A 13310-nucleotide genomic window follows, 5' to 3' on the forward strand; every position below is an offset into this window, starting at 1 on the left:
GACCGAAAGATATGGTGGTACGCCTCACTTCTTAAGAAAAACGTGAGACACATACAATATCAATATAATTTGGAGTTCACGAAGCCTCTGGCGGTCCGTCTAATCTTCTAATACCTTCTTACCAGATTTGAGAGGAGGAAAAAGTAGGGAATAACCGAACAGAGGGTAGTCCGGAAATTACTGGATGTCTCGGGGCGCGGGCGCGGGGGGGGAGGTTCACAAATGAAGCAATTCTCGCTAGTCCACGCTCCATCGACGACGTCTTATTAGAGTAATCCGCAGCGGCTTTACGTAATTGTTTAATAAAAATACGCAGATATGGCTGGCCATGTGTACCAGTAGGTAGACTTCACTATGGGTGCTGTAGATACGCAACCTTCATCAAACAAACTTTCCTTTTGAACAGCGCTGTTTATTTCGCGCAGCCCTAGGCAGAGATGTAACTATTTTTTTAAACGTGTTTGTTGCGGCACTTCAAAAACTGTGCGATTGGGACGGCAACTATACACCGACTAATCGGCTGTTGGACCAAATAGAAACTTATCAAAGTATAGATTTTCCTGCTCCAATGAAAAATGGATATCAACGTCAGCCACAATAACTTACAAAGCTCCTCAGTCAATAGTTGGCATCAAATAAAGGCACTTAGTCGCCCACTATATCATGCCCATCATAAAATCTTACGAGCGAAATCAGCCACAAATCAGATCAATAAATAAGGCTCGGGGAGAAAAACACACGTATTCAAATGAGGCCGCCCCATTGGCTGGAGATGAGCATGGTGGATGGTGGAAGACATAAATAACTCGGAGCCAGGCTCCCGACCTGATCATCAATACCGCTTAGCTTCCACGAAGGCACCCACGGCTCCTGGAGATAAATTGATGTAATTTGTTTGTGTATATTACATATTTGGTGGCTCATGTTACTTCAGGCTCAGGGATTCTGCAAATATTATGTATTCTGCGAGTTATTACGTTGGCTAAAGTAAGTAATGATGATTTGTTTGTTCAGCAAGTCAAGTAAACATATAGGATATATAAATACACGCCACAATTATTCGAGCTAGGCAATTATTGTCAATAATAACACAAAGATAAGAACTAGGCTTTTAGGTCGTTGAGGCTTTCCTAATTACAATACAGTTACTCGAAACTAATTCCCTATTTGTGGAGATAGCAGTATCTAGGCCATTTTATGTTTAAATTATTTAAAAAATAGGCAAAGACGGTTGACATTTTAATAAATTAACGAATTAGAACGATAAAGTTCTCAAGTAATTTTCCCTTTGAAGAAAAACAAGCGCGAGGATAAAGTAGACACAATAAATAACTGCTAGGAACAGTTAAAGTTACCGCCATGAATATCAGTTAGCAGCTACAGATATAACTCACAGTTAACTCTCACTGGCCCGCAGTAAACGGAACCAAATTATAAACCCGACTACGGCCATTGTTGAAACTGTTGTAATGCCTTAAACTTTTGAAAAATGGTGTCAACAATTAGCATAAATAACTACAGCACTATGTATTGTGTTCCAGTTTTTTTTTTTTTGAAGAAAAAAACATTGCCCCACACTAAATTTTCTTCTGTGTCATGGGTCCGTTTACAAACATACAAGTTCACTCACAGTGACACCCAAACCCGTAAACGGAACAAATTATGGATCACCCGACTACGGCCAGTTGAAACTGTTGTAATCGCCTTAAACTTTTGCACGGCAACAATTGCCCAGCCACCGCGCCAATTGTGCAGTTTTGGGCATCATGCACAGTTACATTTAACAAAGCGATATAAACATCGGTTATAATACCTTATAAGGTAAGTAAAGTAAAAAGATAGAAGACCCCCCCAACATATGAAGATAAAGTTAAACAAACTACACGTGTTATAAAGCCAAAGTAAAGAAGAGCTTATTATCATTAAACATTTAAATTTTAGAACATCATTGTAGCAATTTGAAATAATGTAAGTGAATTAATAGCAACGTATACGTTACTGCAGTACGTTTATTGCTGTTCAAGTAATAAGTTCAAACTATATCATTTACATCACATAGACACTCATCACATTAATAAATTAGGTATTAGTTAAATTATTAATGATCGCGACAAACCGACGCGTTATTAATAAGTGTATCTCATTAAGCCTACATCGCCATGATCCAGCGAGAGCCCGAGCCACTGCCACCAGCACTCGTGCCACTGACAGCTGTCACGCGAGATATTGATGACGCGCAAATTGCCGCCACAGACAACTACTCATTACATACGAGCTGCGAGGAATTCACATATCTACTAAAATGTTAATAATTATCTTGGTATTTGTTTCGTATAGTCGAGAAAACTTGTCCTGTCTTGTCGAAATTGCATCGGTCTAACGTTAACACACGTTTAGTGAAAATGCTAATTGAACTATGCTGAACTCTAGAACCTAATCAGAATCATCCATTGACTTCTCCCGCCTTGGGCGAGGCAATACGGAGTGTCAGACTCTTACTGACTCTGACCCTTTAAGCAAGAATCCTAGCTAGCAGTCATGCTTGTATGCTGAGTGCATACAAGAAAGTTTAAAAAAACATCAACTAACTGAAAGTACAAATTAATATCAATATTCAACATCTGTAGAAATGATAGTCTTACTTAATAATAAATATTGAATTGAAGTCTACTCCGTCTAACAAGTAAATTATAAATTAATAAACGCCTCAAGTGGAATGAGAGCGGATATTGAAACGTTCTGAATGTAAAAGAAATAACGTTAAAGAATTACAAAAATAATTTCCCGGATTGACTCTCCACGCCAACACTTGACGTCCCGGGACAATGAGAGCATAATTCTATGAAGCCCGACAATTCCATGATAATGAAATAAAACGTACCATAGCGTCACTCACCTTTTGTAAAACCTTCACGATAATTGTCTCTGGACATCCAGCCTTATAAATATTTATTGCCATTTCTTTGTTCACTTCTATTCTCATTCCAAATTTTCCAATACAGGACGCCTATTCTTTGTTTTTGAGAACGTCAATCTCTTGATTAAATCAATTGTTCCTATTCATACTTGTCAATTAGCTAATGACATTTTCACAACAAAAGCGTGCCGATAAGAAGTCCGTTTTTATTTAATTTCCCTATATTATTGCAAGTCATTGACGTGTTATGTGTTTAATATGAAACGTGCAGAATGGCACAATAAAGCTGTTCTCCACACAAAGCGCGCGACACCCCACGCCGATCAAAAACCCGATGTCTGTCGAAAATAGCCGAACAAAATGCGGATTAAACCGGTTATCGGCGACTGCTAATAATAATAGTGTCGTCAGATAATCCAGTGTGATGGATGGCAGGGTGCTGGCCACCCCTTTTAATTGCCGGCGTGAATGTGCCTGTCAGTCACGTCACGGCGAATTTTCCATTTATATTATAATAAGTTGGATTCTGTTTTGAAGCGGTTTTCTTGGTCTATCCGGTTTAATAAAGGTGGCGCATGGCGTCCCCAAAGTAAGGGAGCCGTAGGGAGGGTGGAGGAAACGCACTCCGGGCTTATTTTTTGGAATGCAATTGGTTTTGGGTGAATAAATCTTGGAGGCGTTGGAGCGACTCTATTTTGGCGGAGTAGAGAGATAAGTCTTTGATAGTTTTATTAAAGCCCAAGTATTTGACAATAAAAACAACGGCTGGCGGCTTCTTTTCCTGAAATTGCCTTAACAAACAATTTAGAAGTCTTGTTATTGACAACTTGCTTATAATACATTCTGTGTAAGGACATAATTCTGATTAAAATTACAAGAAATATTAAACCGTTTGGCAATATTTTGGCTACAAAAATCATGTCAATGTCATAATTATTTATTTCTTTAGAATGATTTATGAGTCGCTTTACATCTTTATCTATTATGACCCTTTCACTTGTAATCTAAGTCCCCCTCCTCTCGGTTTCCCCGAGATAGGCAGCTGATTCCCTCCATTTCCCTTCCCACACAGTATCAGCGCGGTGTATCGTACACTGGCAATGAGCCGTCATTCCGATCATCAATCATCCACCGACGCCGCGCGATCGAAGCGCCAACATCTGCGACCACTAATTCATCATTTTCACTCGATACACTTGTGCAAACTTTGCAAAATACAATTTAGCCAATGGTAATAAGGTAAATTTTCACTTAATTCATCATACTTCGATTGACAGATCCGTTTACAACTATACGTGTAACTAAATAAGAACTGTTTTCTTTTAATAAATCATGTATATTGTATAGTGCTCGCAGATGTGTTGACAATATGTCGATGGTGTGCGAAACGTTATTATATTGTAGAAATATTAAATGCAGGACAATGGTCCCATTGATTTGTATAACGCATATGGCGTTTTGCTGCACCATTGCTCATTTTGTTAATATCGACAGATTTGTACAAAATGAACTTTCCCCCAGCATCGAGAGAGATATATTGGGTCAACCCTATCGCAGCGGACGCCGGGCGGTGAAATATGTATGTATGCACATAATCCTATTTGGTTTGGGGATTCAAAAGGTTGCTACCAATGGAAATACAGTTAAAATATATCTGTGTTTATTTTAGCCGGTTATTTTATTTGAGATTCTTTTCACTTTGGAAGGTAAACAAAACGATAGCTATATACAATACCCAGGTATGTGTTATTTTACATAGCAAGATGTGACATTATGGTTCGATTTTATTTATAAAGTTAGTTGTGAAACAATCAAATTGTTGCTTCTCTTCTTAAGTTGAGGTTAAGTAACATTAACTCTTAATTATGTTTAGATAACATCACTATTTAATAACTTCGTATGCTATTTTTATTTTAGTTAATTTACTTTGGTTTTAATAAAATAACCAGCATTAGCAACTAACATTTCCGAACTAATATAACGCACTGTCTATGTAGAATATTCCCATATTGACCTACCGAGGGGTACAAATCATTACACACGTGCATCGTCCAGCACGATTCGCATTCAGTAGTCGTACGGAACCCGCGTAATTTAATTGTGCCGGCCGCGGGCACAATGCTGCGTGATTGGACGCTGCCTACGGAATCCTAAATGCTGACAGGCTGAATGTGGTGGGTATTGGTACATGTAGTGTTGTGGCTGTGGCGGTATATCTTCACAAAAACCACTGATTTGATATCAACCCTTGATTGGAATCAGCAGCTTGTTGTCCTGTAATGGCGGGTCATTGATTCGATTCCGTGTTAGTTATTGTCAATTTGTGGTGTATTGTGTTGTTTAGTAATTGAGTCCTGAGCCTTTAGCCAAATGGCATTTAGCGCATGTCTACTTGTAGAATAGAAAACTAAATTGTACAGGATTGACATAAATTTTGACACTTGTCAGTGTCATCCCCATACATTGAGTTTTCTACTCTCTCTGTCGACCAACGCTAAAGAGACATTTGGCTAGAGGCACTGATAATGTTTTGTAGAATAATACAATTAAAGAAAACTTCTATTAAATACTTTTGTCAAGTTTATACAGTACTTTCGTGAATATCGTTGTGTGGGTAGTGGTAGAGAGCGGTGAATTTAATTATTTCGAAGAAAACTTTAATTTTAACATCACTAACTTAAATTTTAAATAGCAAAACCTACATAGAGAGACTCTCTGTTACACCCACTCAATCGTCCGAGGTAGTCAATAAAAGAGACAGTCCTCAGGAGACCCATTTCCATCACTATCCTAAAATAACAAAACTCTTCGATCTTATGGTCTTGTGGTAGCCATGAAGTAAGGGGGTATCAATAAAAACAATCGACAACTGGGTGTTGAAATAAAGAACAATATAGAGCGGTTGACACGAGAGGGGCTTGTTAAGACAGCGCGGTCCCGCATCACAATGAGACGATCCCGGGACGCCACGCACCGAGTCCCGGGATCCCGGACCTCACCACGTGCGGCATAAACTTACTCGTAAATTAATTTACCCACAACACTTATAGGATATAGAAAACAATTTGCTTCTGATTGTTTTTTTTTTGTAACTGTTGCTAAGGTAAAAGGATTTAAAATTATATGTATCTGAATCTGAATGCTGTTATATTATGTTTATGTTAAAATATGGTAACAGCGATTTGCAGTAGTTAGATTTTTCTCTAACTGTGAGTCTTATCCTGTGATCTGTATTTTCAAGATTTGATCTAAGAATAAGTCTTTTAAAGACTGTAACATCGTATATTAAACTATGCTTTCATCTCTAATTAAAATTATATTGTGAGTGTGTCACTTTGGCTACTTGAAAAAACTTTAACAACAATTAACATTTTTTTTATCTTCAACGAGCAGAAATAGGTACATTGAAATTAGTACGTAGAGTTAGTGGCGGTCATTGACCATCAGATAAGATTATCCGTCCACCTTTACCAAGACTACAAAATCTTGTGCGTTTTTGTACTTGAGTACATCAACAAAATTAGCATCACGTTCTATTTTAACTCCCAGCCATTAATTAACAAAAACGTTACAAATAAAGGAAACATTACGTCGCTTGTGTTTTGTGAGTACATCCGGCGCAGTGTTGCCAACTTACAAAAATGCACATGAACTACAGGATGTGTGCTTTTTTATTTTTGAGCCAATTACCACTAATGACTTGTACGGTCGGTAAACAGATCAGAAAGGCTGCGCTTTTCACTTGTTTCGTGTATTATTCCTTTACATTTTCAGTGTAATTATATTTTAGTATGATTAATGTTTTGTCTGAGTGTGCATTTAATTTTGGATTATTTTCGACGTTCATAAAAGTTTGTTTGAAGATGTGATTTATCAGATCTTTTCTAATGTGCGAAAATAATTATTTTATACCTACCATGTTGACTAATTATGTTACACCAAAAAAACTTGTGATAAGTTTATATATTGCAAAAATATTTGTCCACAGACAAGCCGATTGAAACTCAATGACAAACCGGAATTTTACGAATCAATTGTAAAATTAAACTTGAATCTAATTTTATAAAAATAGTGTCCCATGTTACATGTTCAGTGGCGAACAAATTAAACAGCAATAAAAATAAATCCGTTCTGGAACCGAAGCAGAAACAAACGATAATGTATTTTATTGCGAAACTATAAACTTACCTGATCGCCTTCCAATACACACACGCACACATACACACACCGTTAGCCTAACACTACTGATCTTGTAAATATTCTACATGAACACCTTACCTAGCATCAACACACACGATTATACACTCTACACCCTTAAACATACAGTTTATATTAGCTCCGACGACGTGGTACTCATAAGTCCATCAGCACACAGTTTGTTTGTGTTGTCCAAACATCGCAGTAAAGAAGTACCAAACTATTGTTTAACTTTATAGTTATTTTTATCGTTAAACAGTACGTTTTAAAAACTATTTTTATGATTATTACTTGTATACGGGAGTCAGTAGAGTTAATTTTATTATTATGAGTATAATTCTAATAAGTTAGTTTAATAGATTATAAGAAAAACTAATACACTACCGATATAATAATATTAATTCTAAAACTATTAGAGAAACACTACTTGAATAACACTAAAAATGTTCGTGATTTTATTTGTCGTATTCCATTTTCGCGGGCGTATCGTCGATTTTCGGCGGCGTATCGTGTCGTATCGTAGGGCGGGCGGAGTACGCGGGCGGGCGCCGTAGTCACTGGGCGGCGAGTGAGCGCGGCGCTCGCAGGCCGCGCTTTAAATCCTCCACTACTTGCGTACGTACTTACTGTACTACTAGTACCGTGTAATGAAAGATAGATTGCTTGATAATGTTCTGTTAATTAATAACAATGTTATTTTACTATAATCAAAGTAAACCCTAACAATATAAATCTTTATTAGACGACATTACTCTAACTTTCGAATTAACTCACACCCTCTTTGACATCATAAAACCTCTCTATATTAGGCCCATAAAAATTCCCACTAGTCAATACACTTCACCGTTTATCTACAACTTGTTTACTCATTAGTTTTACTACACCATAAAGCTATAGAATTAGATCCCTACATTGAAATAATTATACGTCATAAAAGTTGAAAAAGCTCCCCTCACCCACCCTTGGCGAGTTACAACTAGTATTTAATAGGAACAGCGATCCATTGAATAAAGTCGTAAAATTTTTATTTGTCGTAAAGTTAAGCGGGGTCACGGGGCGACACTAGCGTACAGCCGGCAATGATTGCGGCGTGTTGCGTTAACCAGGGGATTGTGTTAACACTTGTTAATAGGCGACGAGTGACTCCCGAGCAACTCGCAGTTTTATTGCTTTCCACACACTTGTTACGGATTTATTGTGAGACATCATAATTGTAGTAAATTAACGCCTGTTTTGCGAAGGTTTCAGTTAATATTAACACGTTATGCCCTATATAAAGAAAGCCATGGGTGACTTTCACATAATCTAGAGTTCTAGAGAAAGGGCGTTTCTGGGAAGGGAAGGCAAGTTTCAATAAAAGGAGATTTTATCTAAATATTAACCTTTCATGATTGTTTTTATAGCATTTTTCCCTTTTGTTTGCAATATACAATATGTATTTAGTTCACCATATTCTTTCGCGCACGATTTTAATAAAAATGTAGCTCAGCAAATACTGATCTCTCTGCACCTACACATTTTTATTGCAAGCATAGAAGTAAATGGCTTTAATATATATTTCTTCACATTGTACCTAAACACGTATCATTTACCCAAACACTAAGACGTTAGACCGATAGATACCTACGACCTCACAATAGTCTAAGCCAAAGCCGTGTGTTATCAACAGCAATTCCATTTGGTTATCAGTGGCTGAGTAGTCGATACAGTCAGTCGCCCGCAGGCTCGATCAATCAGCCCGGGAGAGAACTCGTTACCCCGCAGTCTGCGTCCTTTGTGCCTGGATTACAGCGCGCTACATGCTAATCACGTTATTGCTCTGTGTCTATGTATTCAAATGTAATTTACTTGATCAACCTATATATATAAAGTGTTAAGGTTACTTTGGAAAGGTTCTACAATAAGAACATGTCCTTAGAATTCAACTTTAAAATAAAATTTAGTAAAAGTGTGTGAACTAAAATTTTAAAAGATTTTTTTAATTTGTAACTTACTGCGATCGTCGCTCCAGTTAATATCTGTTTTGTTCATGTCTGATAATACATTTTCATAACATTATTATGCCATGTTTAGTTGTTTTAAAAACTCGAGAATAAAATAGCAGACCTCTTGAAAGCCCAGTACCGCGTTGTCAGCGGAACATAAGCGCATTACTTGTTACTGTAATAAAGCGAGCAGCGAGGTGTCGCGGTGTCGCGGTGTCGCTCAGCAACACGAATTGAATTCAATATGTAATTTTTTATTTTCCTTTACACTAGAGGCGGGGGCTTTCAGTGTCGCCACTGTTGCGCCACTTGACGGCGACCTTTTCAAACGACACTGTTAAATTTTTAAGTGGAGTTAGAATAAAAAGTCCGCGTTCACGGCGCGCACAATGCGACTCTCCATTCCGCAAAGTTTTTCTCTCTTTACCAAAAGGTATGTGGAGGGGGGGGACTGATGATTCGTTATTTTTCCTCGCATTATGGCCGCCGTCAAATGTTTCGGCTGTTTTTATGAAAAAATAATTTCTCGTTTTGTATTTGAAACGTGTTTTATATTCAAATTCTTTCATTCGCGATTGAATGAACGTCGATTGTTTGAGGAGGCTCGTGTTTATTATACTGTTGAAGTTAATATGTTTGAAGACGAGACCTCGAGGGAAATGAGGACCTTTGGATATAAATGAGATTCAAGGAGAATCGTATCAGCAGATATTAGAATATTTATACACAAGGAGCTCAAGAAAGGATAATCATGTTTTTGAATAGCGGACTGAGCCAAATTCTTGCTGATCTGGACTCAATATTAATCCTGGAAGGTCGTAGGTACGGGTAATAGTAGTCGGGGTCTGAGGACTAATATAGAACATGTCGTTACCTACGCAATAAATGTGTCTGGCTACATGGCGGCCTAGACTTGACCCGTCCGGATGAGGAGGACAGTCGGTGACTAATCCGGCCGTCTGAGCGGATTGAAAGGCGCGCCCTTCAAACGGATCCCTTGGCAAGTACTCACGCACTAGTAAACTTTACAGACAGCACTCGTACGTGCCCGGCCAGTTACACGCTTATTTATTTGTTGCTCACATCGAGATACTATTTGTTACCAAACAGTTTGTTCGATGATATTGGCATTTTGTGAAATGTATTATGTACGAAGTATTTACTCATGCTTTCTAATTTGTTACATATGCCTATCTAGAATCTGTGTTAATCGTTATATAGATGTCTACAGCAATCACTATCCTTTGTACGTAGCCCAGTAATTTATAAAGGACAAATTATGTCCCCGAATTTAATACAAAGTTGACCCAAATTAACAGCAATCTTTCAGCACGAGGAAGTGACGAGTACACATAACACAACCACCATGATGTAACTAAGTAATAATTATTATTAAAGTATAATAAAACCTTTTACTGGCGACCAATTAGGGCGCCATAAACCAGCTACACCCATACAGTTCATGTTGTACATGCACAATAACAAATACGAGTGTTAATTTACGACGGTGGGCCACGCCACGGTGTGCGACACCCCATAAACTATGGCGTTGCTCCTCTGTCTCCTGTAAGCTACACGGCTGCACGTCAACCTATGCATAACTAATATAAACTGACCTTTGAATGTGAAGAAAGATCATACAAAGCGAGGCCATGATAAACTGGTTTTGTATTGCTTGATGCGTGTGCGTGTGTAAGATGGGGGAAGTTTATGGCGTTATGGAGTAATTGACGGTTGACGGTAGAAAAACGCAAAACTGTGGAAATGTCACCGCGGTGAAGCGAAATCTTTTATTTGTGGTTACAATAACATTGTCAAGTTATAGAAACCTTTTTATTTGTGATCGTGTCTTTAGGACTTTGTTTACGTAAGTAAGACAAGACCTAAGTTTGTAATTGTAGGTTTAGTGAGCATTATGTTAGTAGCTTTAGAATCTGTGTAGTTTCCACGAACTTAATCCTCTTTTAAGTGAACTTTCAGACATTAAAGTGTAATTTGGTAATTGAATCGTGTACTTGGGTACCTAGCCGTTACAGTTATAATAACAGTTTTATTCAGAATCTTATCGAGCAGGCGTAATGAAGGTGAATCGACTGCCATCTGCCCTTCATAACTTAGTTAATTAACATTGACTGCCTTTTAGGTTTACATTGAAATATTAAGAATTTCCATAGTTAGCCAATTAGCTAGAGGTCAAATACCAACGGTCCCAGAGCCGGTACATCAGACACAGTCTGCTCCACAGCACAGATATAAAACTCCGCCCTCGAACGTTCATCCTTACAAATTAATCACAATCATGACCCAACTCTATGAGCAATTAATTTCACATCGCCTTAATCCCGCGCCCCGGGATTACGGCGCACGCGTCCCGGCGCTAATCCCGCGGGATCGCATCTGCGCGGGATCCCGGACTGTTTACACTGCATATTGAGCGCTGGGAGTGGAAGCAGCCGGTGTGAGCACGAACTGTGATTAAGTTCTGAGAGACACCAGCCGCCGCCCGCCGCCCGCCGGTGGAAAGGTCATGGACATTTTAGGGCTCACCATAATCCAATAAGAGGTGCTTGCGCTGCTCTATAGGGGGCACGTCTTCCATACTAGAGGGTTGAATACGTAAGCAAACAAAACAGCACGGATTTTTTTAATACTTCGTCTTACTAGCCAACCTTCGGAGTTTGGTCTACCACATACTAACAGAATTTGTACACTGAAACACCTGACCATAGCTTGCCTATCTTATGTCTTAGATGAGGCATCTAAAACAATATCCCTACGGATCAATACAATACATTATCAATGAACACAGATACAGACACAAACTGCAACAGTCCCTATCTCACTAGTATTCCTGCTCACTCATCCCGAGTCACAACGCGTGAAGATAAGCAACTCAATCAACTAACACGACTAAACACACACCTATACTTATTGTACGTGTGTTTGTACACAGTGGTTGGTTATCGGCCGTACGCGCCGGTCGGCCGGCATCCGGCGCCGCTATCTGCCGCGTCCGAGCCGCAGCGGCCGTATCCGCGGCTCAGCCGGCACGGTACAGCACGGGCCCGTGTCGGAAGTTTGCTAAATGGATTATACAGCGTGTATTTGTTTATAATGCGCTTATGTGCTGGTTGCTGTTTAATGACGTAATTACATTATTTCTTAATGAATAAAATAGAACTTTTACACCGACACGGCCTCATTGCTCTTGCTTTGAGAGTGACTGCCTAGTAAAGTGTCTCAGGTACGATCCTCGGGTCGAGCAATGTTAAAGGTTCGACCTATTTTTCGAATTTTCCTAAAAATGACAGTAGCAACACGAAGCTAAATGTGGAAATGTATGTAAACAATTAATGTATGTGTAATTATGCTCCTCTGCCTACCCCTTCAAAATTAAAAGATGTAACATTACGGTAAAGTAGAACTATCGTCTACATTTCATTAGTATGTATTATAATTATGCCTCGGAGTCGTATGTTAACTAAATGTTACCGCTGTGTTTACATAACGTTACTATCTGTTTAGACTATTTATAGCTTTATCAATAATAATCTTTCTCATATCATTCATAATAACAGTTAAATTGTTGTACGTGAAGAGCTATTTCAACCGTCTAATATAAGCATCGATGGTTCAGTGGTAGAATGCTCGCCTGCCACGCGGGCGGCCCGGGTTCGATTCCCGGTCGATGCAATCATCTTTTTGGATTTTTTTTACTTTTCTTTCATTTATTCCGTAAAGTTTTGATCTTTTTACGTTTTTTTTTTTAAATTTTGTAATTACGGTTTGGTAATAGTCACTATTATTAATAACTATGATAGATCTGACGAACATGAAATATATTTTAATCACTGTAAAATTATTGTTTTCATTTATACTCCTCATTCATACACACTTATTAACAAAACACTAACACCATTACCTGCATAATAAAAACAAAATCACCATTAATGAACGCCTGCCATTTTAACAATAGCAACGTAATCCTCTCCGTCGGTGTTGCTATACAAATTATTAACGGCACAAAAATATACACAGGCTACACATGACGTCACGATATAAAGGTGTAGCCACATTATCATAACGGGTAAAGGCTACAATAGATCGTGTGGGATCTACCGCGCGTCTATCTAAGTGGCGTTTAATTAAAAATATGTCACGGGGTGCGACGCCGCCGCCGCCGCGCGGTTTGGGGTGCACTTTGTACACGT

General features: G+C 38.5%; 1 protein-coding gene and 1 non-coding gene across 2 annotated transcripts in view; one reads left to right on the forward strand and one right to left on the reverse strand.

The window, feature by feature from the left end:
• LOC118272430 (frizzled-2) overlaps positions 1-7679 on the reverse strand; it is a 156307-nt gene extending 148628 nt beyond the window's left edge. Inside the window, exon 1 of the mRNA XM_050707996.1 lies at positions 7106-7679. The gene's annotated coding sequence lies outside the window, so the exon portion shown is untranslated. The remainder of the gene's footprint in view (positions 1-7105) is intronic.
• Positions 7680-12721: 5042 nt separating this feature from the next.
• On the forward strand, positions 12722-12792 carry Trnag-gcc (transfer RNA glycine (anticodon GCC)). The gene has a single exon. It is a non-coding gene; the product is annotated as a tRNA-Gly (tRNA).
• The last annotated feature ends 518 nt before the right edge of the window (positions 12793-13310 follow it).

Source organism: Spodoptera frugiperda, chromosome 4 (assembly GCF_023101765.2).
Source record: "Spodoptera frugiperda isolate SF20-4 chromosome 4, AGI-APGP_CSIRO_Sfru_2.0, whole genome shotgun sequence".
In the NCBI taxonomy this organism is placed as follows: Eukaryota; Metazoa; Arthropoda; class Insecta; order Lepidoptera; family Noctuidae; genus Spodoptera; species Spodoptera frugiperda.